Consider the following 27,280-nt stretch of genomic DNA (forward strand, 5'->3'; position numbering starts at 1 on the left):
TTGCTAGTTCTCCTCCTATGTTTGGTATTTACCTTTAGTCAGGGTTCCGATGACAGCTAAGAATTTTCTGAGCTTTGATTTTAATTGATCTTCAGCTCCAGGATACTTCCCATTGGGCTTGGTGCCTGGATGTTCATGAATTGGGGTTGATTTTCATGTAGCTGATGTGACAAGACATTTATCGGTTCAGTCTGCTCCAGCGATCCCTATTTGGGCTGTTTATTCGACCTTCAACTCTTTCATTGGTTGTCTAGGGCATGTGGATAGGCTGGCTTTGGTTGTGTTCCCTCTAGGGCCAATAAGCTCTAGAATATGATCCTGCCTGGAGACTTTTATCTGTTTCCCCATCTTAATACAATGGTCAAAATAAAAAAAATGGACGGTGCTTTGGATGAAAGGTTGCCACACACACAAAAAGATATATCCTGTTAGAGTTAGAAATTAGCTTTTAAAAAACCTTAGAAATTCACTGAAAAAACCACAGGTTCCAAGGATGTTATAGTTAGTTGGACATTTCACTCGTACAAAACCAGAGAAATTCGGCCGTTATAGTTAGTAGAGCTAACTATAACTCGCGCCCCCGCAATGCACTGCTAATGATGTCACATATTACATCACTCATGGCATGGTCAGTGACATCACTGTTGACATCTCAAATGACATCACTGATGACATCTAAATGCTAATGTCTAACTATAACGTCCCTAAAACCTATGGTTTTTTCACTGAATTTCTAAGGTTTTTTAAATGCTAATTTCTAACTATGACATCCCTATTAAGTCCACTTGAATCTTGGGGGTCCCTGGGGGCCAACTAGATCCTTGTCTAGATCCTTGTCTACAATGATAAGGTATATTGTTATCAGTGCTGGCTGGTGCTCTCTCCAATTCGAATGCATGTATCTTTGTGTCGGTGGATAATTCTGCACTTTTCTCTGCGTTGGTGCCAGCAGCTGCCCTTTGGATTTCATTTTTTTTATACCTTTGTCCAAAATGTATTGGCACATCAAACATCTGCCCTTCTGTGAGACGGTACTTTAGATCTTGTTGTGTGGTCTGTACTGGCTGTGGTGATCTTGTTAGTTCTCCTCCTAAGTCATGGTATTTATCTTTAGTAAGGGTTCCGATTACGGCTAAGCATTTTCTGAGCTTTAATTTTAATTGCTCTTTAGCTCCAGGATACTCCCCACTGGGCTTGGTGCCTGTCTGGTAATTAATTGGTGATGATTTTGATGTAGCTGATGTGACAAGACATTTATCTGTTCAATCTGTTCTAGGGGTTCTTATTGGGCTGTTTATTTGACCTTCAACTATTTCCTTGGTTGTCTTTTGTTGCGTGCCCTATAGGGCCATCAAGCTGGAGAATGTGATTATGCATGGGTCGAGACTGTTAACTGTTTCTACCTTATTAAATGAAGATCATGGATTGTGCTATTCTGAATAGGGTTTGATTTTTGTAGTTATTCTGCATTATATTTGTGATATGATGTTCCAGGCATAATGGTTCTTGTGGAACCGTCTTCCTCCTTTGCATTGTGTATTTGTCAAGTGGAGTAAAAATAAACTTTATTCTGCAAAGGCCATGAAATCACGCATAAAATGAAAACAACATAGATTAGACAAATGTAATCTATTATAAAATCATAAACAATACCCAATTTTCAAATAACAATTCTGGGATAAATATTGAAAAGAGCCAAGTCAGATGGACTAAGTCATATCTAAAATATTGAAAAATTTCACTTAAAATTCATATTTCTTTCTAACATAAAATACTGATATTATAAAATGTAAGATTGCAGAACAGATTTCAAGTGAGCCTAAAGACTGCATGAATATGAAACCATCCATGTGCCGTCTAACATTAGCCTTGAAACAGTGTCTTGGATCTTGATACAATGGGCAAAACAAAAATAAATGGACGGTGCTTCGAATTGAAATGTTGACACACACACAAAAATATATATTTTTCGCTGTGTCACTAGGGGTGGAAAAGCAAATTTAAAGTGCAAAGTCTAACAAAGTCAGCCAGTGACGATCTGTAGGGGAAACACACCACCTCAAGTAAGGCTGTAAGCCCTAAGTTGTTGAAACTGTGGCATAGTTTACAATTGATTGTTTGGCCTGAGCAATGGCCAAACGTTTATTTATGCAAAGCTCTAAAAACAGTTAAATGTGTAATTTGTAATTGGAACCAATTTTTTGGGGGAATTTATAAAGATCAAGGAGGCCTAATCTTTCGAAGGTGACCTTCAAAAACCTTAGTTATTGTATCTGGTCTACCCCATCTAATGACAAGCAATCTGAAAAGCAAGATCTAATCAGCCCAGCCTCTGGAGATGACCATATTTTAACCCACAATAATAAAGGGTCTAATTCAATACGATCTTCCAGGTAAGATATCCCAAGCTCCTCATGGAATATTAAGGTAGCTGTGCCCCCTGGGAAACCCCAATCTCTCTAGAATGGGCGCTCCTACTACACCACTTCAGACAATCTCAGACCCCGGATGCCCCGGTAGCCGACATGCATACCCCCGACACCGCACCGCCTCATGCGGTCCGGGTCCCCACGACGGGGGATCCCCCCCAATGTCCCCCCACACCACCTTCGGCCCAGTTGGGTTCCCCCCTGCTCACCTGATGCACCCAACGGTTCCTCATCCCGGATGGTGCACACGCCCATCCCCCCTAGGTGGGAGGCAGCTATACTGTCGAATGGACAATGGCAGACTTGGGACATAGCCTTGGCCCCGTCCTTCAGAACTTCATGGCACTTCCCAGTTTGGTTCTCCTCCCCAGTTTTCTTTACGGGCAAAGATCTGCTACAGTGCAGACCACATCTACACGGAATAAGACACATACGTACTTTCTATATTGATAATGGTCTATTTCGCTACTCATGTAACATACTCATTTCCACGGAATGTGATGTATGTATGCTTATATTCCTAAATGCCAATAAAAAGAACTTTCAAAAAAAAAAAAAAAGTAGCTGTGCCCCTGGGACTGAAAGTAGCCTACGCAAAATGTATTTTGTGCGTGTTGTAAGATATCTGCCTTATTGTACCCCCATGAACCTGCTCCGTATACCCCCGCTGAGATGCACTTGCTCCTGTATAGATTCAACATTTCTGGAATTAGTTTTTTTTTTTGGGGCCTATGGGCAAATCTAAACATAGCTACAATGTTCCAGTTAAAAGTCTGGCATTTAAGGGCCCGATAATGGTCTTGGTAGGAAAGCCCTCCGTACGACTCTGATCTGGAGGGCTTTCCAAGGGAATCGTGCTGTGCGAGTCCGAACTAACGTGTACGATTCAGACGTATGCTGACAGACTAGGTTTGCTCAAACTCCCATTGCACTCTACGCATACACAGGCTCACAAGCAAAAAGGGGTGGGTGGGGAAGAATATGCTATGTTACATCGCATGTGCTATAACGCATGCAATTACAACGCGGTTGTTACAACGACCACGTTGTTACAATGCAAACCATTACATCGCAAGTTGTTTCTACGACTTGCTGTAGGGGACACACTGGACATAGGAATAGTATAATTTACTGTTCAAACTCCAGCGTGTGCAACAATAGATAAGGTGTTGGAATAGTAAATTATAGTATTCCTTAGTTCAGGACGCCCCCTACAGCAAGTCGTAGAAACGACTTGCAATGTAATGGCATGCGTTGTAACAACACGATCATTGTAACAACCACATTGTAATCGTATGCGTTGTTGCTCATGCGATGTAAACACTGTTTCCCATGGGGAAATGCGTACACCCTGTGGCGGGCACCCCATCCTGCCCACCACACTGTGCATGCTTGGATCGGGGGGACCCATACGCACTACCTCGCAACCGATTGGTAGGGCTCCTGGTGAAGGGAGGCCTGCTATGGCCCTCGAAGTTCGATTCCGACAGCCGCTTCATCTCGCTGACACCGAGGCGACACAGCTGTCTGAATCCTGCATCATACTCGCTTGTTGGGAAGCCGTCTCAATTGTGCTGCGCGAATCGGCTGCAAACGAGTTGGACTGACAGGATTGGGTTTGGAAATGGTTCAGTCGGTGGGAACGAGATCTTCACATCGTACTTGGTCGTCCGGAACAGGGGACAATTCGGTCGAAATCATAGGCTCAGAATCAGATTTGCTCGTTCCGGAACCCGTCTGGAGGCCTTCTGACCGAGATCGTAATCTGGCCCTAAGTGTTCAAAATGGGGTCCGGCTCAGTGACTGCTTAAAGAACATCCTTAGATAAAAAATCTTTTTACCTTTGATAAAACAGAGTCTCCCATTTAAAAGACTCTGAGTAAGTGCTAGGGCGGGCACATTTAATTACATAAGACTTTAAGAAATTTACTTCAAGATCAAGGTCCTCCATAAACACTAAAAACAACTCTAAAAGGAACTGAAGGCTATTTGTGGGACACACATTCAGAACTGCATCATCCACGTAAAATGGGAATAGCTTTTTGGCCCATGCAAGGTACATCTTTGCCATGTTCTACTAAATGATGATTAATGCCTTTAATGTATAGCAGAAACAGGAAAGGGGCCAAAATGCACCCCTGCCTCATGCCCCTAGTCGATCTTATGTGGAGGGAGCATTCACCTGAAGGGCCGTATCGAGCACTAACAATAAGATTCTGATGTAGGCACATAATAAGTGTCAATAAGTCGGGTTTCATTTCCATTTTACCCATTAGATCCCACAACTTCATGTGATTCACAAGATCAAAGGCACTGGATAAATCAGTAAAAGCAAGATGCAAAGAGCCTTTCTTAGCCTTCACATCCTTCCCCCAAATTAGATAAAGATTTAGATATTGCTCAATTGTTTCATCAACATGTCTAAAACAAAGTCGGACATCTGATTTCATTTACAAGAGACCAATCTTCGACATGTGACAATAAAGTTCGGCTTAAGATCTTAGCACTAGAGTTGGTCAAAGAGATCGGCCGGTAACAGGTAATTTTTTAGGTCTCGCATGGGTAGCGCGCATGCGCTGCCTCTACGAGGCATCAAGTAATTAGTAATAAGGGTGAAACTCCACCCATTGCGTTTTTTTTTGTTTTGTCCCTTGCCATTGGTTTAAATGTGGCATTGCTCTTTTAAACTCGCTTATTATTGGCTGATGGGCCGATGCGTCACTTCCGTTTTCTTCCGATTTCGGAGGAAGCAGCATCGACCAACTACAGTTACCTTACCCTGCAAGGCAGTATCTTTGAATGTAGGGACTACTTTGTTGTTGCCTGGTGCCTCCTCATGGACCCTTTCTCAGCATTCCATCCACTCGTGGAGTCTGGAGGGTTTTTTGCTCCACCGGGCCGGCCTCCGTGGGAGTGTCTCACTCCTCCTGCAAGCAGTGCGCCGGCCCGCCTCTGCTCTTTCCTGGGTGTGTGAGCGCTTCCAGCTCCGAATCGCTCCCTTTATAAATTGTTTGATTTGTTTTCAGCTTCAGTCTTTCCGTGTGCTTGAGCCAGAAACGGCCGAGAGAGGCAGGCGGGATGGACACTGTGAGTGAGTGCCCCTGTCCTGGGGGCTCTCGGATGTATGCTGAGTCCAAGTTTAACCAGATTTGGTGGCTTAGTGCATCCCCATCGGCGAAGGTGCAGGGCTTGGGGTGCTTTCAGAGTGCACAGACGGCGAGCCTGGCTGGTAGACTCCCACGCAGCGCCATTTCACAAAGTAAACTGTTTTAAACCTACCCAGAGTCATCACATTGTTTCCTTCGATGGCGAGAGCGTCTTCGTGTACTTCAGGGCGAACTGCGCTTTGCGGTCCCTGGAACACGCAGCGGAGTACTGTGGAGGTAGGAAGGAGAATAGTTTACTAAAATTGAGTGTAAACTGCTTTCCGGGATCTCGCCATCTTCCATACAAAGATATGTAGATAGATAGATATTTTTAAACATTCCCTTCCCCTTCAGTGAAGAGCTCCATTGTCCGGCTGTCGCAGCCCTCATTCACGCCTCATTAAATTCTGCTGTGTCGCTTGTTTCCTTTAAAGCCAATCTCGACGCTGCATGAATGAGCTGTATGCACACCCACCTCTGAAAGTCATGACTTTTACTGCGCTCCTCGTGTTTTTGAGAATTAACTTACAGCCGAGAAGCAGTTATCACCGTTTCTCGTTGATGGAAGGAGCTTACTGACATACATAATCAGCGGGGCGTCTGCTTCACGAACACTGCGCTGGTATTACGTTCATTGTGTTTTTTCCCAGCTCCTCCACCCCACTCTCTGTTTTTCCTCCCCTCCTTTGCAATCACTCACAGAGCTCGGCTTGTTTTCTTTAAACTGTTCACTGTGAGGGAATACTTTCCAAACATTAAGGATCGTCCTTCTGTGTGAGTGGTGACAAAGGATCGACACTTATGGGACACTTCCTGTTTTATCTTGGAATGAATTCCAGTGTTTATTTGCTCGTCGGTGTTCTGGTTGATAAAGTGCGTTAACTCCAGAGGGATTTCTCTATTAGGCGTTGGTAGAAGCGAAGAGCTTTGGAAGCACGTCAAAGATGGAATCTGTTAGATCAACTTCCAAATACATCTACACCCCGGCCCCTGACCTTCCGTGTAAGTAAACAGGTAAACAAAGAAGTTATTATGGCCGTAGTAATTATCACAATTAAAGTGATTTTTTTGGCTGAAATTAATTAAAGCTCGTGTTTAAATAGGAACCGTGTTGCAGCATCTGGGTCTATTTTCACATGGCTGCTGCATAACCCGTGGGGGAGGGGGAACTCGGTGGAGACGAGGCTGGCTCGAAATAACCGAATGAGTTAAGGCTGTTGAGTTTGTTTGGTGTTTGCAGGCACACTGAGTTCTGTTGTCTGCCTTGTCAGTAATTGCATAGCAGGCTGCCGTGTCTGGGATGAAGTGTCAACAGCTTCCTAGAATTCGACTTGTTTTCATCTACTTCATGTCAAGCCCTGTGACCCCTTTCTTCAATGCCAGTTACATAATGTTTCGATGCTCTGTCAGATTTCAGCAGGGCCAGTGCAAGGGGTTTGAAAGTTACAAATGAATGATAGTCATGAATAATATTCACTGATCTTCATATAATTGATTGCTATTTTGGAGCGCCTTTTCACCACCAGAAATGCTGTGATTATGGCTATTGATGCGATCTGGCACCATCTTTCTTGTAAGAAAGCCATAAGGCAGCTGCTGCAGCCCAAATGTAGTGAAAAACGGGTGAATATTATTTATTAATGCTCTCATATACCACAGACAGGATCCAATAGATAACAGAGTACTTCACACCGGAAGTGTAGTGCTAGTTGTAAAAGATAGCTAACTATAAAATATAAAGTATAAAGCAGTAATAATATACTAACCAGCATTTGCAATGCAATAGATCTAGTATTAGCGAGAGTTTGAGCTATTGGCATAGTAAACGACAATGTCTTTTATTTGGGTGTTTAAAAACCTGCAAGCGGTGCGTAAACACGCACTTTGTACTTCTGGTCTTTGCTTATGAGAAGCGTGGCTGGCAGTAAAAGTGGTGCAGTTACTGCCAGCTTTGCTTCTCATAAGCAATGACTATACATACAAAGTGCGTGTTTATGCATCGCTTGCGGGTTTTCAAATCATAAATAAAAGGCATTGTAATTTACAATGCCAATAGCTCAAACTCCCGCAAATGCGAGACCTATTGCATTGCAAATGCTTGTTTAAAATAGGGACTATAATAGCGGACTTCCAGGACTCAGGAATCGGCCCATCACTATGGATCTAAACACATTAATAAGGAAGGGTGGCCATAAGGAGGGGTTTGATTTTAAACAGTCCATTGGGACCCCGTCTGGGCCTGGAGCCTTGCCTGCTATACTCCTATTTCTAGTATTAATAACCTCATAATCTTCATAAGGAGATTGGAAGTCACATGGGAGTAAAGGTGAATCAAAGTCATGACATCATGAAGGGGGGCACATTCTCTGGGGCAAAAATTCTTGTATAATGCGCGACCCATGCCTCCATTGAAATAACAACGTCAATGCCAGAAATGTCATCTCCTTTAAAAATGGCCTATTGATCACTTCCAAAAATTTGGAAGTATCTTTCAAACTGCCAGCCTCTTGGAAGCTTTACTTCTAATCCCGGCCTTTCTGTCTTCCATAACCTTTTTATACAAACCCCTGTACCTCATTGGCTGACTCCCACCCTGATCACATTATTTCTAGACAGAAGTGCCTTTCACTGGGTGGTCGCTCGTCCTGAGCCGTGGGCTAATATGGAAATCGATGACTACATTCTTGTATACTCTTGTGTCACAGGCGTTATTGGTTAGACCTTCTGGTGCTCAAGGGTCTTTTCACCGATTAGTAACACTGACTTCCTGCCAATAAACAGCTTCATGATCCTTAAATAAAGGTTTACTGTGAAAATCCACTCCAGCCATTGACATGATTGTTAATCAGAAAGCTGCTTTGGAACCAATATACACAAAACTGTCATGAGCTGTACTAGACTGGTGAATCAGTGCTGAGAGATGCCTGTTGAAGACTTGGCATTCTTTGGTATTGTTGGCACGCAACCCTGTGTTAAATAGTCACAGCAGAACAATAGCTAGGACCGGTGTAGTCCCGATATGGACTTTGGAGCTCCCCGTTTGGAGCCCTTTCTAACACATTTCGAAAAAGTTCAATATTTGGGACTGAAACGTGAAGAATGAGATGCACAAGTTAAGGTGTGTAAGTTTAAATGTGAAATTGAGTGACAAATACAAGTAATGTGCCATCAAAACGTTTAGTAGCAAGGCATAAAATTCTTAAGTACAAGAAACTTAGTAAGGTTCTTTATGAAATCCGTCATAGATTTGCCTTCTAAATGTGAAGTATGGGGGTTCCAGGGTACAGTGAGACAGATATCATTATATAGGACTTTGGACAGCGACTTTCACACATTTCTACACAGAGGTATGATTTTCAGAGTGTGCACCAATGAGGAACAAGGAAGAAGAACATTTTACTACAGAATACATCTCAGCATTCTCTCACAGTTGTAGTGCATTGAATTTTGTCGTTCTAACAGTATATTCAGACATGCTAGTAGATACATTGTACAGTGATAGCCTGCAACAGTGGGATGTCCTTGATTAAAAACAATGAGGGTGGAACCTCTGGAAACATTCTCAGTTTATTAGTGTAAAGCTTGAAATTCTTTATTTAGAACAGGGAAATAATAATAGTCATCGCGTCTTGTATCACGAAGGTGGTTGAAAATGGATGACAGTGTAAACACAATTATGTTAGCGCAAGCTTGGTTTCTAGTGAGGTCAAAGGAATGCTGCTCTCACAGCTCCCTCTTTGATGATTTCTAAATCATCACCTCATCTCTTTATTACGGTACATAGTTCATTAGATTTGGGCTCTTTTTTTAGATTCTCCCAGATCCTTCAGAGCATCATTAAGTCACTTTACATCTCTTCAACTTTTACATCCAGTCCCTTTTTTTTTGATCTTCCTCTCTTTGCTGACAGTTTCTTGATCCCAAAGTCCATTTTACTGCTTGATGAAATTCTCTCACAAAAGGTTTAGGAAAATAGGCACCCATGCAATGCTAATTAGTATAACCAAAAGACAAGTTAGAAGCAGTTTTAGAATTCCTCCTCCTGCATCACAAAGCCACTCCCCAATCTTATCAAACCCTCTTCCAATACATCCAAATATAAAACATATTTCATCTCCTGAACCTGATTCTTCCAGCTCAACTAGTTCATGTGTTATATTATGTTTGTGATATTAGTAATGTAGCGGTCAAGCTGCTTATCTGTGTGCAGCATTCCTGAGCATGAATGACTTTGCAAACTCTGCCCTCCTTGGTGAAGAGTAAATCCAACGCAAGGCGATTTTGCATATTCATAGCTCTCATAGCAAGCAATCCCTTATTTATGACAATTAAGGCTCCTGCGGTGTTAGAAACATGCCAATCTACTAAAGTTGGTACCCTTCTCATGTCAACATCGTTTAATGAAATTCATATTGGAGGCATAAGTGCTCCAAATATATCACTAAAGAGCTGCTTGAAACCTACGCTTACTTCACTTTATACAGCGTTAAAGAGGAAAATCTAGCTTCTTAGTTTGATAGATCCTAGGGAAAACTAGGGTAGAGTAGAAATTACTTATTCAATTATGTGGTAACTGGAAATAACATACATAATAGATGCTTTTAATACTTACCTCTAATTCAGAAAAGGTTCGGCCTTTGACTAAATAATTATGCTCACATTCGCTTATCACAAATTCTCTACAGTGTCATTTCCCTCTTGCTTTCTCATTATGCTTACGGATGCCTTTTTAGCAATGTCAAAACTCAATCTTGGGGGTAATTCTTCCAAAGTCTCCTTTCCCTTTCCAATAATATGTCCTGCACCCTTTTTCTTTTCCCCCTTCTCTTGATTTATTCTTATCCTGCCATTTAGTTCATCGACAAACACCCTTTCATCTCTCCTAATTGTACAAGTTACATCAGGCATGCTTTGATTAGTAGCGCACATGTTAGTTACATGAGAAAATAATTTCATCTTAGCCTCACGTTGAACCCCTGACTTAAACGTCTTGTACGAATGGCTAAAATATTTAGTAACCCACAAATACATTTTAGTGTCATTCACAATTGGCACATCTTCCATCGGCTTATCATAATCAAAATAAAACAGTATAACAAAATTTCGGTGATAGAAGAGATTTACGAAAACAGAGCATGAAAGCGAGTAAGAGAGGGGCAAATAAAAGTATGCTGCCCCCCCCCCCCAGTCACAGAGACTAGAAAGTAAGAACCCACAGAACAGTTTTCTACTTGCATAACTTTCACCTATTCAGCTAACATTTGAAAATAGACATTGTAACTATAAACACTCATGCTGTGGTATGTGTGAAACCTTATTTTCATGTACTGGTTAACTGACAGCAAGTATAATTGTGGTGTTCACTGAAATATGAGGGATGTTACCTCCCAATGGACAAACATCTAACAGCCATCCAATCATAGAAACAAAAATGGCAACTGCCAAAGCTACAAGTAAGAATCTGCAGTGCTGCTGTGCCATGTTAGCTTAGATCAGATCAAGGAAATTTCAGAATCCCAGATTGTGGCAGTTAACTCTCTAGGTTTTATCCTGTGGTCACCACCCTATATCGTAGGGAGTTTTATTTTGCGCCAACTGGAGGCCTAAGGTTCTAATGTCCTCTGACCGGTACCCTAGCTCACTAATCATCCTTTTCAAGGTTTGTCAATGATTATCATGGATGAGCTCTTTACATAACTGGTCTTAGCCTCAGGGAGGTTCATCAACATCAGTCAGGCAATCATTGGATTCGAGGTTGATTTTTGCAAGGCATGTCCAATCGGGCCTGAATACTTTAGCTTGACCTTTCTCTCTTTTGGGTGGTTTAGGTGTAGTCAACTCTATGTTTTCATCCACAGTGTCAGGTTGATCAGCTTGCTCTTGATCTTCTACCTCACTACCTTACCTCATCATCTCAGGTTTTTTGCTAGTGGTCAAGAGTCTCTTTTGGGGATTATGGTCTTTGCCCAGCCTTCCTCCGACGAACCTCGATCCTTGGATGTGCTTGAGATTTCTGGTTCTGACAAAGCTGATTCGCTCTCAAAGTTGTAACTTCCTTATACCAAACTACCCTCTGACTCTTGCACCCTTGGTTTTAGCAGGTTGGTTTCAGTTTCCCACGAACTTTCACTATCTCGGTGGACACATATTCATAGTCGAGTGGTCGGTCTCGCAGTGGTTACTGGAGTGGCGGCTGCATGACATTACAATGCAGGCTTTTACCATGCATGCCTTTAATGAATGAATGAATGAAGATAGATTTATATTGCGCAACTAAAACCCGAAGGCATCAAGGCGCCTACAAACAGATCAAAATCAGAAAACAGAGCACCACTACGGGTATGATTTAGCGAAAAGACGGGTTTTCAAGGCAACTCTAAAAAGCTGTAAGGTGGGAAGAGACCTGAGTTCCAATGGAAGATCATTCCACCACTTAGGTGCCAGAAAAGAGAAGGCTTTGCCTCCCCATCTAGCTTTCCGAATACGGGGGACTAGTAAGAGAAGTCTGTTGGAGGAGCGCAAGTTCCTGGAGGGGCTATAATGAGACAGAATAGATCCCACTCCAGAAGAGCTACCATTAGCTAGAGCCCTATAGGTCATACACATGGTCTTGAAAAGTATCCGGTCCTCTATAGGAAGCCAGTGTAACAATTTTCTGGCAGAAGTAGCCGAGGCATGTCTGGGCAGATCAAGGACAAACCTGGCTGCTGCATTCTGGGCTACTTGCAGGCGCTGCAGCAGACTTCTATTAAGTCCCGCATATAGCGCATTGCAATAGTCCAGCCGGGAACCATTAAGAGCAACAGCAACTTGTTTCCTTGCCTGCTGCGAGAGATAGTGTCTAATTTTTCTCAGTATATATATAATGCCCCAGCAGGTAGAGACCGTTCTATTAACTTGTTGACACATGTTAAGGGTGGGGTCAATCAAAACTCCTAGGTTCTTGGCCGACGAGGCGGGATCAGGACACATTCCCAATGAGTCCGGCCACCAATCATGAGACCAAACCTCTTCCTTCCCTCCAAACACCATCACCTCCGTCTTCTCCCCATTCAGTTTCAATGAATTATGGATCATCCATTGTCCCACTGCCTCCATACAAGATTTAAAGTTGGAGGCAGTCGACCTAACTGACTGGGAGAGAGAGACGAGGATCTGTGTGTCATCTGCATAGGAAACTACCTCCATCCCAAAAGATCTAATTAGTCTGGCAAGGGGTGTCACATATATGTTAAAAAGGGTCGGACTTAAGGCTGACCCCTGAGGGACCCCACATTGCACAGACATGGATGAAGATAGAAACTCGCCCAACTTCACTCTTTGCTCTCTTTGGCCGAGGAAAGAGGTCAATAGACACAAGGCTGCTCCCTCAACCCCAGTCTCCCTCAGACGAGATGATAAGACTGAGGGAGAGAGGGTATCAAAGGCTGCCGTGAGGTCCAGCAGGATGAGGGCGGTCTGGCCCCCATCCACACGTGTGCGGATATTATCCAGCACCATGGTGAGGGCCGACTCGGTGCTATGTTCCCTCCTGAAACCATGCTGGGAATGATCAAGGCAGCCTGTACTTTCTACAAAAGCTGCGAGATGCTTATTAAGGTGAATTTCTAACATCTTCGCAGGGGCAGGGAGTAGTGAGATGGGGCGAAAGTTCTTTCAGACCCCAGGATCAAGAGATGGTTTCTTGAGTAAAGGCTTCACTACCGCCCTTTTCCATTGAGGGCGGAAGATACCATCCTTCATGGCCCTAGTCATGATGTCAACAAGGGGGGGCAGAAGGGTTTCCCTGCATTGCTTAAGGATCTTAAGAGGACAAATATCCAGAGGTGAGCCTGACTTGATGTTATTCAGGAGGATCTCTGAATCTTGCAAGGAGAGGAAAGGGAATGACTCCAAACGTCCCAGAGAGAAGTTCTCCGTGGGAACCGTGGGAACAGGGGCCACATCCCTAAATACAGGGGGCTCAGTAGTCAGGGTCCTCTGCAGCTCTAAGGCGGAATAAATATCAGAGATCTTCGTCTGAAAGAAGAGAGCTATGCTGTCACAGAGCTGCTGCGAAGCAGTAACAGGGTCCGGGGTTTGAAGGGACTTTAGAGAGTCCACTATCCTGAAGAGCTCCTTAGGGGAGGACAAAGAGGAGGTAAGGGATGTAAAGTATTCCTGTTTAGCCCTTATCACTTCCAGCTTATACTTCCTCATCAGGATTTTGTGGGCCTCCTTGTCCACCAGATCCCAGCTAGTATGCCAAAGCCGCTCCCGTCTCCTAACTTCCTGTCTGAGAGATCTTAGGTGTTCCGAAAACCAAGGGGCAGAGGGCTTTTTTCTCGCTGAGTAACGCGCCCGGATAGGAGCCAACTCATCTAGTGCCTCAGTGACAGTCTTTTCAAATTGCATAACCGCCACCTGAACATTCTCCTCTTGAGGAATGGCCAGGCTGGAAGCCCAAGGGGCAAAAGAACTGTCAGTAATTTTCTTAAAGTCCCTACGGAGTTCTAATTTGCTCAGAGCTTTATCGTGCCTGTCCACATTCGGGCAAGACACCTCAAACGGGACAGCCAAATGATCGGACCATGAGAGGAAGAAGGGGTCTTTTACCACCAACTTCTCATCATTCAAAAAGATCCCGTCTAACGTATGACCCGCTCGATGAGTAATACCTCTGACCAATTGAGTCAATCCACAAGCAGACATGACCTCCAACAGGGAAAGAGTATCAGTGGTCTCCTGCAACTCTAAGTGATAGTTTAGGTCTCCCAAAACCGTTAGATTTTTTCGACCAAAATAGGGTTCTAAAATGTGGAGCAGCTGAAGTCCAAAATCCCTTCTGGGACCAGGGGGACGATAAATCAAAATCCCATTAAAAGTGGTCTCAAGAACACCTTTAAGAGAAAAATGCATGGCCTGGAAATTATCTTTAGGATCTGATAGAGATAGAGTATGGCAATAGAAACTGTCCTTATACAGAATCGCTAAACCTCCTCCCACACGGCCAATTCTATCCTGCCGAGACAGGCAGTAGCCCATAGGGACCGCTTCCACAAGGTCTGGACCAGAGGAGTCCCTTGCCCATGTCTCTGTGACGAAGACCCATGAGGGTTTCCTGTCCAGTACAAGCTCCCTAAAAGCAGTTTTGTTCTTTATCAGTGAACGGGCATTAACAAGGATACAGTCGTCACTCACCAGACTGATTCCAATATCGGTATTATGTCTTGACGAGTGGGAGGATGGGGGGGAAATCAAATCCCCAGAACCTCTCAGTGAGCATCCACAGCCTAACGGAAATAGAAACTCATCCGGAGCGTTCTTGTAGGAACATGGGAGTCTGGGAGGTTTCAGCCTGAGAAGATCGTTCATAGAATACGAACGAGGTATAGGATTTTCCCTACACTGACCTGATGTCCAGCCGGCCAGCCCGTCCTCAACGCGGACGGGCGCAGACGTGCTGGACTCTGGCGTGACTCCGGCGTCACTGTGGCGCTCACGCTGCGCGCAAACACTGCGCGTCATAATGTCCAGTTAAAATAGGGCTCTACCCTGACCACCTGACTGCTAAAGCGCTAGAGCGCCGAGTGAGGAGAGAGCTTCCCTGGAACCAACCCAAGATGGCGCCCAGTAGTTGCACAACGCGAGGGTCAGAGCCGCCAGATAGCGGTGAGGGAGACAATTTAAGTGCGGCAATGCGGAGGGTGAGTAAAAGCAGGGGGAAAACCTAGGTTAAACTAAAAACAAAATAATATACTAAACGGGATATTTTAAGAATTGCTAACGTGTCTTAAAGCCAGCACAACGCGCAGTAGTGTAGAGCCTGATAGGGCGCTCCTACCTCAGTCCAAGCTTATAAAGCTATGTCCAGAAACTGCCTCTGCCCTAACCACCTGACTGCTAGAGCGCTAGAGCGCCGAGTGAGGAGAGAGCTTCCCTGGAACCAACCCAAGATGGCGCCCCGTATTTGCACAACGCGAGGGCCAGAGCCGCCAGATAGTGGTGAGGGAGACAATTTAAGTGCGGCAATGCGGAGGGTGAGTAAAAGCAGGGGGAAAACCTAGGTTAAACTAAAAACAAAATAATATACAAAACGGGATATTTTAAGAATTGCTAACGCGTCTTAAAGCCAGCACAACGCGCAGTAGTGTAGAGCCTTAACACACATTTTTTACAACGTATGCCTTTACCATGCATGTGCCTTCACCATGCACTGTTTGAATCGGAGCCCCGCATGATACTTTGTAAGCTTTTTGAAGTAGCTATGGTTTGTGGGAGTATTTTCCTCTGTACAACGTGAGGACAGACGTTTCAGGAAAGCAGCAACATGAGAACTGTGAATTTATGCTTACATAAAAGTGGCATTACCTTGGATTAACATGGTGTGCCATACCGTTCAGCCCTACAGGGAATAGGATCCTTTTTGAGGCTAAATGAGGCACAATAAAGGTAAGATATCACATGGGACTCAAAGGTACAATTCTTTTGAATTACATAGCATTGAAGGACACGGAATTTTGAATGTGTCACAACAAAGCATTATGGATAATGTGGTCCTTTAATACCGTAACCATGTGGGAACTTTGTTCATGGAAAGAATATAGAAATGCAAAGTATCGAACTTGAATTGATTATTCAGAACATCAAAGAAAATCTTATATGATTTCCATGATTTAGTTTTCTCTTTGAACAGCTATCTGTGACCCATTCCTATTGGAAGTACTTTTTCACTGTTGACTGTATCAAACCACCATGGGCCCTTCTTCACTGCTGATGGATTTGAATTTAAAAGAATCAATGCTTGACCATCTTTTGTTGGCATATGATTAAAATCCATCAGAGTCGAAATGTGTCATGCTGTATTGACTGCTGACATTGAATTACTGTCATGAATGACTGGTGGGCTTGCATTTGCACTGCTGGAGTTTGGAGTGCTTGCTAGTTTGGAAAAATATATATATATAAATATACATACTGTGGCTTGCTGTGGGACAAAGATAGATAGATAGACAGACAGACAGACAGACAGACAGATAGATATATAGATAGATAGATAGATAGATAGATAGATAGATAGATAGATAGATAGATAGATAGATAGATAGATAGATAGATAGATAGATAGATAGATAGATAGATAGATAGATAGATAGATAGATAGATAGATAGATAGATACATAGATACATAGATAGATAGATAGATAGATACATAGATAGATAGATAGATAGATAGATAGATAGATAGATAGATAGATAGATAGATAGATAGATAGATAGATAGATAGATAGATAGATAGATAGATAGATAGATAGATAGATAGATAGATAGATAGATAGATAGATTGATAGATTGATAGATTGATAGATTGATTGATAGATTGATAGATGGATAAAGTAGATTGAAAGGTATATTTGTTAATAGAAAAGGTTAGAGTAATGTTATAATTAGGTGTGATAGTAAGATGTTTTGATTCTAAAAAACCTTAGAAGTTCACTGAAAAAAACAAAGGTTAAAGTAACATTATAGTTGGGTGAATTTGTCAATGGCAACATTAAGGTTATGAAATAAAAAGCACAGAAATTTACCAGTTATAGTTAGCAGAGCAAACTATAACTTGTGCCCCAGCTGAGCACTGCTTATGACCTCACATAGTTAATCACTTCAATTCAGCGTAGTAAGTCTCTTTCACTTGTCCATGATATAAATGGGCCGCAGGAATTATATAAAGTTTGTATGAATCCCTTGGACGACGAGTTAAGCGTCTCCTTCGCAACGGCATCAGCCCATTTATATCATGGACAAGTGAAAGAGACTTACTACGCTGAATTGAAGTGATTAACTCCCCCCCATACCCTGTTTCGATCAGTGGGTTCAACGTAGAATACTGTGGAGATACGAGACTAACATTGGTCCCCAGATAATTGTCCTGAAGAGACCCCCTACCCAATGTGGGTTGAAACGTCATCGACACAAACCAAGAGAGAGCAACAAAGAATTATGTTATTGTTGAATGCCTCTCATTGTTTTTAAGACCTTTTCCTTATTCACATACTCTTCACTTCAAAGGCTATGATCACTTCACTGGGTTCTCTCTTTCACTTTCTATCACTGTGCCTGTAGCATCAAAAAATTTGTGATGAAACAATTTTTGTGAGTAAATTGTTACTCATGAAATAAACTATATTTACTTCGGCTGAAGTAAATAATTCTCAAGGTTACTGAAGTAATTTTTCAATTGATTTGAAATAGTTTTCTCCCTGTTTTTGTATCTAGTTTTTTTTTGTCGGATTGAATCAGTTATGAGTATACAAATTTGTCCTCCTTATTGAAAAATTGTTATTTAAAATAAGTTCCCTGTGAACATTGTTATTGCTTAGTTCAGTAGAGTATGCAGCATCATTAATGCCATCACAGAAACAACTCCCTTAGATGTAGAAAGCTTGGGTATGTGCTTCATTGACCCTGTACCATACACTTCTTAGGTACCGTAGTTCACATTAACAATCAACCACAGGTACACAAAAAACCATCATTCCATACGGTGTTCAATCTGTATACAACTGTTCAGAGGAAGCCAAGTTCCCAAAAATACTGAATGTCTGTTCCAAAACAAATGCCCTACTAAGAACAGCTTTTATCTGTGTCAAACCCCTGACAGTTACCGAACCTACATTGCGAAATGAAGTTGATAAGACTAGAGAAGTGGGTAATATTAACAGTGTTCACTCTATGGAGAGAGTTTACTCTGTACTACACTGTCTGTAGACAGTGAAACTCATGCGAAATATACTACAGAGTATTAAAAAGTATCTACTAAGAACAGTGTACACTCTAGGCAACACTTGGCAAAAAGACACTATTTGCTTAAAACAAGCAACGTCTGAAGGTGCTAGAGATGGTACTACCTGCTGCCTTTATACTGTGGTGAAAACTTTACATGTAGCGCATTTTCTGAAGCAAAATTAACAAATGTACATAGCTTCATACTAGTCACACACAGTCTTCTTTGTTATGTAGAAATTGTCATGCTGACATGATTCTGTGAAATAACTCAAGGCTGCTTACAATAGTTAATATGTTATATATAGAATCTTTGCCCTTTGGAAACTTTTTCTGCAGAGCCTAAAAACTTGTGTGGAATGTGCAGGACACAACTTATCCACTGTCACCTTCACACAGGGTTACTCTCCAATACAAACATTTATAACATGCTCAATACCTCTGCACAACTATAATACATTAGGAGCACATGCATTGTGTAAACAATTATGCACATCAGCTGGACACAGGCTGTAAACAATGAGGCAGAAGTCTGATAATGGCCCGCTGATCAACAGTTGAGAATTCAAGGATTTTCTGGAGCATCTGAACATAAAGCATCAGAAGAGTACACCTTTGTGGCCGCAGGCCAACAGACTCGTTGAGCATTTTAAAAGTATGCTTAAAAAAGCAGTACAGTGTGCAACTCTTGAGAGGCTAAGTTTAAAAAACTGTATCGAATTCCACCCTACGAGTCTATGGTTCACCTCCTCACTCGACCACAGCCAAAAGTCCTGCCACTTTGATGTTTGGGAGAGCAATGACAGCCAAGTTACCTCAATGGAACAACAAAAGAGAAGAAATGAGAACACAACTTGTACGAACTACTTGGCTAACAAGCAGGAGGTGAAAGCCTATGCAGACAAGAGGTGGCATACAAAGAACATCTAGTTTAATAGAGGGCATCTAGTGACCATCAAATTTTCCACCTCTCGACTTTTTTACAGTCCAATCTTTAAAGTGGAGGGGCCACACCTCCCCAACTTTTTCTCAACATAACGAATGTCTGTCAGGCAGAGGAAAAATCAGCCCAGCCTCAACAGGAGCACAATAACAGTTCCACTTAGGAAAATGTATTCTCAGCCAATATGTGTTTCTTCAGTTCTTTTACATTTTGATGATTTGGTAAACCTCTTAAGAATGAGATAAGTTAAATACACAGCCTCCAGCCAACATCTATTTCATCCTCGGAACTTCTTCAAAGGCTGATATTGCATATATCACACAATGTACTTAGGTGCAATAGGAGGGGAGGTACCGATAAAGCACCAGAGAGAATTGATGAGAGTTAAAACTTGCATGTGTGAAAAGATTTGAGCAAAGACCCAAGTCATTGGAAGATGCACTGTGACAGTCCGAATATCCAATAATCATTACTTGATTGTTCCACTAAGATGGAGAAAAGGATGAAAAAATGTGTGGAAATAATTAAAATCAAAATCTTATACATAAATAACATCAGACCACATATCTCCGATCAAAATATGTAATAGTTACCTAATAAACAGTGGTAATTACGGATTGTGAGGTCCTAATTCTGGAGGAGAAAATAGGTGGGGGCTAGAAGACTTTATCACATCATGGTATGCGTGAGATATAAAGATATGTATTATGTTTGTTAAGCTGTCATAGCTGTTGTATGCCGAAAGAAAGCAATCGTTAACTGTCATGGTGGAGCTCACACATGTGGAGAGTCTTCATGCAAGTGCATCAAACATTGTCTAGAGTGTGTACAGGGCACTGAACTGTAATGGGGAACAGTAGTATGATGGTGAAAAGGTGCTGCAGTTCTGACAAAAGGGAATTGGGTGGAGCAACAAGAATTAAGATTACTTACTTACAATATGTTGTGCCTATCGAAATTCAGACAGTTATGTGTTCTGAAGGGCGACTGGGGTCTGAGGAAAAAACCCAGAGCGGATCTGTGGATGGAGATAGTTGAAACTTTACTGCTTTTCTGACTACTGAACATTGAGTTAGGCCATGACTGGATGGGTTGGTTGTTATAGTAGAACACGAAGACCACCCTGCACTCCAAATAGGACCTCCTGAGATAAGACAAGCCGGCAATGCAGCATAGCTGCCTGGGTGTGTGGGAGGGACAGGGTCAATCTTGGACAAAAAATAGGCCTGGGCACCAAAATAAAATTGCCCCCCATTAATGAAGCTGACAGCTAAAAAAGTGATCCATGTTTGAAAATTAGGCAGGTTTTGAACTCATAAAGACATGCTGTATGGATATTTTGCTAGGCATGGGGGAATGCATGCATTTGTGTTTGCTGTAGGCAATAGTTGTGGTAATACCAGGGAAATCAGCAGTAAAAACCGCCCCAACTGGCCATAAAGCAAGCCTACATACAGCCCAAAAATGTCCCACACACAGACCTGTCAGACCAGCCCATCATGCACCCTCTGATTGCCCTATAAGCCACTCAGACCCTGGGGACGGATATGGGCTGGGTATTAAGTAAAGGTGCACTGCGTGTATAGATGTGATGTATGGGGGAAACACACAGAGCACACATAAAACGAAACCTATTGTTGGGTTGGTTCATGTTATGGCTTATTGGTGTGTAGTTATGAACAACCATGGAATGGGAGAAATGTACATGTAAAACATTTTCCTCTGTATGTTGTTGCTGACAACATGTACACAAAGACAAAGAGTAATGTAAATTAAACAAATCTGTTATTCATTCAAATTTAATGAATCTATTTTTTTGTAAAAAGAGATTCAAACAATTGCCCATATGTGGAACAGAATTCATGGCCGAAATTCGGACTATGATCAACAAGGTAAGTAGATAGTACCACCCATGAAAAATATTTATAAGGAAGAAATTAGAAACAGAAAAAATATGGTGAAAATCATAGTGTAGTAAAAGCAAGAGTTAGGAATAAAGATATCTTGCTCCCCAACTTTTAAGGTCAGAGTGCAACATTCATTTTTTGCAATTGCCTAAAAAATATCAAATGGTCCATTAGTATGGCTTGCATATAAGAAATCAAACTGTAGGTATAACCTGCATCTCTGTATATTCTATGATGTATCCAATGTATAAACAACTAAAAAGGTTTATCTATTGTGTGCTACCCTGACCTGCTCCTGTCAGGTTCTATAATTAACCCACTTATGTGTACAGACTATGTCACATGTATCAAGGTCACTATTCTTGCCCGTGTGGTGCAATTTGAATTCTCCAAAAATATTTTTTTTACATTATTATCATGTTTAGACCATTTTTTTTAACAAAAGGCTGTCTACCAATCACTTAGATGTAAACCAACATATTCCGAAAAAAACGACAAGGACAATAATAAACAAATTTGTTTGCCACTTTCCATGTGTCTTCTATATGTAATACAATTCTTTACAATGGATTCAAAGACAGTAAAAAAGACAGTAAAAATTCCATATGAGGTCTTGCTTTGCCGTGTTCCTAATGCATTTCAGGAATCCCTTCTTCATGAGAACTCTGTGATGACAAATGATACATATTGTAACATACTAACAAACACAAACGTATCAACATAAAATGATGACTTTTCAGGTTCAACTCCTTCGCCATGTCATTTAAAGCCATAGGTTCATGCTGTGGATCAAAAGTGTAGACCTCTGTAGTGAAAAGTGCAAAAAATGTTTAGGAAATGATTGCTAATGTTTACCTCATTGACATCTAACCCGCCATGCTTCCTGCCTTACCTCCAATGTGCCTATAAAGCATACATATGCCACTAGTGTATTGTTTTAAGCATGCAACATCTCTCTCGGTGAAAGTATGCACCAACCACTCTAGACACATATCCAGTCCTTGGTTGACCTCAAGCTCAGAGAGAATGCGTGAATCTATAAAAGAAATTAGAGTCATGGTTTCTGAAATCCCCAAGCGGCAGTCTACTTCCTTAAAAGGTATAGTATGAGTGACGTAAAATAAAACGTCCAACACTTACTGCGACTGATGTGCTCAATGAAGACTTGCTGTGAACTGCTGATAAAGTCCCATACACGCGATCAATCTGTTTCAATATAAACAGCATATGCTGTTATTGCCAAGGTGAGTGCAAAATAATGCCAGTGATTTATGAGTAACGTAAATAAAATGCCCAACAGTTACTGCAACTGACGTGCTCAATGAAGGCTGCTGTGAGCTGCTGTCAAAGTTCCATGCACGCGATAACTCTGTTTCAATAAAAACAGCATATGCTGTTACTACCAAAATGAGAGTGTAATAATGCCAGTGAATCTACTGTTTCAATCTCTGTCACTTACTTTGTTATCCGCTGTATGAGCCTGCCACTAATCCATCCATGAATGTTACGCCTTTTCTCTGCTAGTCTCTGCGCGGTTGCTGTATTCAAACCGTATGTGCGTACGCGTATGCATGTTGAAGGCTAAAAACTGAAGACAGACTGGATTTAAGAAACCGCATACCGCGCCACTACAGTTGAACTCAAACACATCAGATGCCTGCTGCATCAAACAGTGTGCTATGCTGAAAGTGAAAAATGATGGATTAGAGGTGACCCCCTGATCCGTGGTCTGAATTGGTCATCAGATTGGACAGACAGAATTTCCCTTTATGCCGACGATATTTTACTTTACTTGGCCCAACCCCGATCCTCAATTCATAGTGTACTTCATATTTTTGCCCTCTTCCAAAAATATTCCGGTTACACAATCAACTGGGATAAATCTTTGGTTTATGTCTTTAGTGGTGAGCCACCGATTCTTCCATTGGGATGTCCAGCCCAGATCGTCACTGAGGGTTTTCGGTATTTGGGTATATATGTTACAAAAGATGAAGGGGTTTTCCACTGTCATAACCTAATCCCTTCATTCCATCGCTTCCGTGCTGATGTGCAACACTGGAAATCTTTACCCCTCACACTCTTAGGCAGGGCTGCTCTTTATAAAATGATGGCACTTCCCCGCTTTCTTTATGTTTTGCAGAATATGCCTTTCTTGGTGTCTTCCCAGTATTTTCTTTCAATTGATTCTGAAGTCCGCTCCTTACTATGGAAAAATGGTACACCCAGAATCGCCCTCGTTAAGCTCACTAAAAGCTGCTATGATGGGGGTATACCCTTGCCAGTCATTAAATATTATTATTGGTCCTCACAGCTGGTGGTACTCAATCACTGGATGCATCGGCCCCTCTCGGATCCAGCGTACAAAATGGATGGATACAATATGTCTTCGGGTAATTACCTCAGGGCTTTGTACGGCGGGAAACAATATGCACCTAAATACACCCCAACCTCTGTTACGGTTTCTTTATGGTACTCGGCAACTGCGGCATTGGGATGAAAGGTAAGATTACTAAGGCCACCCCGCTGCTTGAGTCTATTCAACTAGGTATGCTCTTGCGGTTCTCAGGGTTTGACAAATGGGATTTAATCGGCCTTTCGACGGTGGATGAGCTCTGGGCTGGGGGGTGGTCCCGTTTGGTGAGTTACAAAAAAATACCATCTTCAGGTGGGGTAAACTTTCCGGTACCTTCAGGTACGTAGTGTATTGCAAAAGGCGCTGCCTAGGGGCTCTGACTTGCCGGTTTCCTCACCGCTAGAGGATAGATTATTGGATGACTATATCCCAGAATGTGCGATTTCCCTAACGTACCGTAAGATTCTCAACAACACGCCTGACTCTATGGGTAAATTGCAGGCAAAATGGAATGATGAGGTGGGAGAGCTTGATGACGAAGAGTGGAGGGAGGCCTTGGCATCACCTAGGGAGGTTGCAATCCCTTCTCGTTTTAAGTTGCTACAACTTTAACTACTTCATAGGGCATACTATACCAGTTTGACACTAGTTAAGATGGGTCTTTTATCCTCTCCGGATTGTCCCCGGGGCTGCGGATGGCCAGGAACTTTCTTACACCAATGGTGGGATTGCTCCAACCTTCAGAGATACTGGGGGAGAGTGGTTTCAGCCATGTCCCAAATATTTCATAAAACAATTGATGTATCCCCTCGTCTTTGTTTATTAAATGTTTGGGAAGCTACAGACCTAACCAGGTTTGAATGTCTCTGGGTCACGCTAGGATGTATGATCGACAAACGCAATATTGATAGAACCTGGAAGGGTGGGGTTGCACTCAGACACGTTGATTGGGCATCGGACATGGACTGGTGCATGCAAGCGGAGAGGGCGGTGTATGAAAGCAGGGGTTGCCCAGGTAAATGGACCAAGGTATGGGGCCCCTGAAATGAAAGTAGAGGTCTTATCTCCACCCCATTTAGTGATGCGTTAGATGCTGTTGACAACGTAACACCATGTGCTGGCTGTCGCAAGGATTGATGATATAATTGCATTTTCCTTTCACCCAATGTGTTCTTTTGTTTCATTTATATTTCCTGTTGTCCTCAGGAATTGTATTTTGTTTTGAGACTGCACCAGTATTGTTTATATTTGACTTATATTTATTCTTAATAAACAGAGTTATAAAAAAAAGTGAAAAATGATAGTGTAAAAGTAGTAGTATAAAACTAATCAGCGAGTGAAAATTAAAATTGAGTGACGGAAATATCTGAAAAATGTTTTTTTTCTCTGCAATACACTTCAGTCCAGGGGTCCTCCCCCAAGTGTCTTATCTACTTCATACTAATGTGACGCCACCTGTGTACTGCATCTGCCATGATTGTGCAGTAAATCCAGGGCATTATGCCTCGATAATAAAGAAAGGGTAAAGATTAAATGAATAATTTCTCAACCTAATACACTTCATGCCATGGTACTCATATGGCACAACCTATACAGTGCCTATGCCATAATTAAATATATGGAGCAGTTTTTCGAATGTTAAAAAGGTGTGTTTGAGTGTCCAACCTACTTTTCTGCCTCAGCATGATTGGCACTAAACCAAATAATACAATATAAAGAATGGACTCATCTATTTTATCTAAGAACAACACTTATAATCCAAATGAAGAGGTACTTAACGTATGTAATGTGTTTACATGAAGCAAACCATTTACACTTTATCGTTCAAACCCAATGGTATTAATGTGTTCAAACGTTTTATCCAATATGTTTCCCTTTCTGCCAACAGCTGATTGGTATCCCTATGTGTTCCTCTAGTGATTTTCTCTAATACAGTAAACCAGATTTGAGGTATAGTATTCTTCTTTTCCACCCAATTTGCTGCTAGACATGACTTTAGGTTGGCTCTTCTGATCATACTTTTATGCTCTGTAAGTCATATCTTCACCTTTCTTGATGTTCTGCCCAAATAGACAAGACCACATGAACATTTGTTGGCATACACTACCATCTCTGTATTACAATCTACAGTGTGAAACAATTTGATTTTGTTACCAGACTGTGGTTGAGTAAATGTATTGCTGACAATTACATTGCCACAATGACTACAGATGTAGCACGTTCGCATGCGTGCTGTTTGTGTTTTTTTTGTTGATGTCGGTCTTTTTTTAAGAGTTCTTTTAGGTTTTTAGACCGTGAGTGAGAGAATATAGGTTTTGCGAAAAAGACATTCTGAAAATCGGTCTCTTATTTAATGAGCTCCCATCTTTTCAAAATGCTGCGTTTGATTACTGGAATCTCCGTCGAGAATTTCATACCAAAAACGTCTCTTTTCTCAGTGTGTTTCATCGTTCTTTTTAGTAAATCTGATCGTTTGCTTGTGTTCCTCCTTCTTACGTGCTGTATCCAGAATTGTCTGTGGATATCCTCGTTGCCTGTATTGTTGCGATGCTTCATCTATGGTATTTTGACATACCTCATGGTCAGACATTATGCGTTTCATCCTTATGAACTAAGAAAGAGGTAGGTGATGTTTAAGTACAGGTGGATGAAAACTTTGAAAGTGCAGAGCATTGTTCCTGTCTGTTTTTTTCTTGTACACCTTTGTATTTAGGTGCCCATCCCTTGTTTCTATTAGGACATCCAGAAAATTGATGAATTCCTGACTCATATGGCATGTGAATTTAATGCTGAGATTCTGTTAATTGAGTTTCTCGATGAGATGTACTAATTCCTGTTTGCAACCTTTCCACACTATTAGAAAATCATCTATGTACCTCATGTACGATACTAGTTTGTCTTGCCACTCTTTGTTTTGAAAGATATGTGTATCCTCATACTTGGCCATAAAAATATTTGCATATGCTGGGAAAACCCATAGATGTGCCTGTGCACTGAAGAAAGCATGTATTGTGCCAGAAAAGTAACTGTGATATAAACTGAAGTGTAAAAGCTCCAGTAAAAAGATGTTGAGGGATTCTTCGTAATCACTCTTCAATAACATCCATTCAACAGCATCCAAACCCTCAGTATAAGGGATGGATGTATATAATGCTACTACATTAATAGTACATAACCATGTGTCTGCATCAATGACTTCTTGGATGGTCGTTAATTTGTTCAAACAATCTGTTGTATCTTGAACGAAGGAGGACCGTGATTGAACTAGAGGTTGCAGAAAATAATCAAGGTATCTGCCATCCGACTCATGTATAGAACTACATCCTGCCATTATGGGTCTGGAAGGGGGATCCACAGGATCCTTATTAACCCTGGGCGTAGTTTGCGAAGTAGCGCTACGCGTAGCTACGCGAAGTGCACTTCGCACTACGCGAGCTACGCATAGCTTCGCAAACTGCGTAGTGCACTGTGCAAGATGCTGTTTGCACTGATTGCACAGTGCCGGATGCTTGTCCGCAATGTGCAATCAGTGCAAACTGCATCTTGCACAGTGCAAGCGGTCGTTTTCTGCCACTCAAGTAGATTTCTACTCGAGCGGCAGCTTTCTCAACGCGGACTGGTAGTTTCTCATCGCGAGCAGTCGCGAGCATAGGCGACCACTCGCAATGAGAAACCTGACCTCCCCGTGTTAAGAAGCTCGCCGGGAGGTTTATTTTCCACGCTCGCAATCGGCAACTTG

This window comes from Triturus cristatus, chromosome 4_2 (assembly GCF_964204655.1).
Source record: "Triturus cristatus chromosome 4_2, aTriCri1.1, whole genome shotgun sequence".
NCBI classification, from domain to species: domain Eukaryota; kingdom Metazoa; phylum Chordata; class Amphibia; order Caudata; family Salamandridae; genus Triturus; species Triturus cristatus.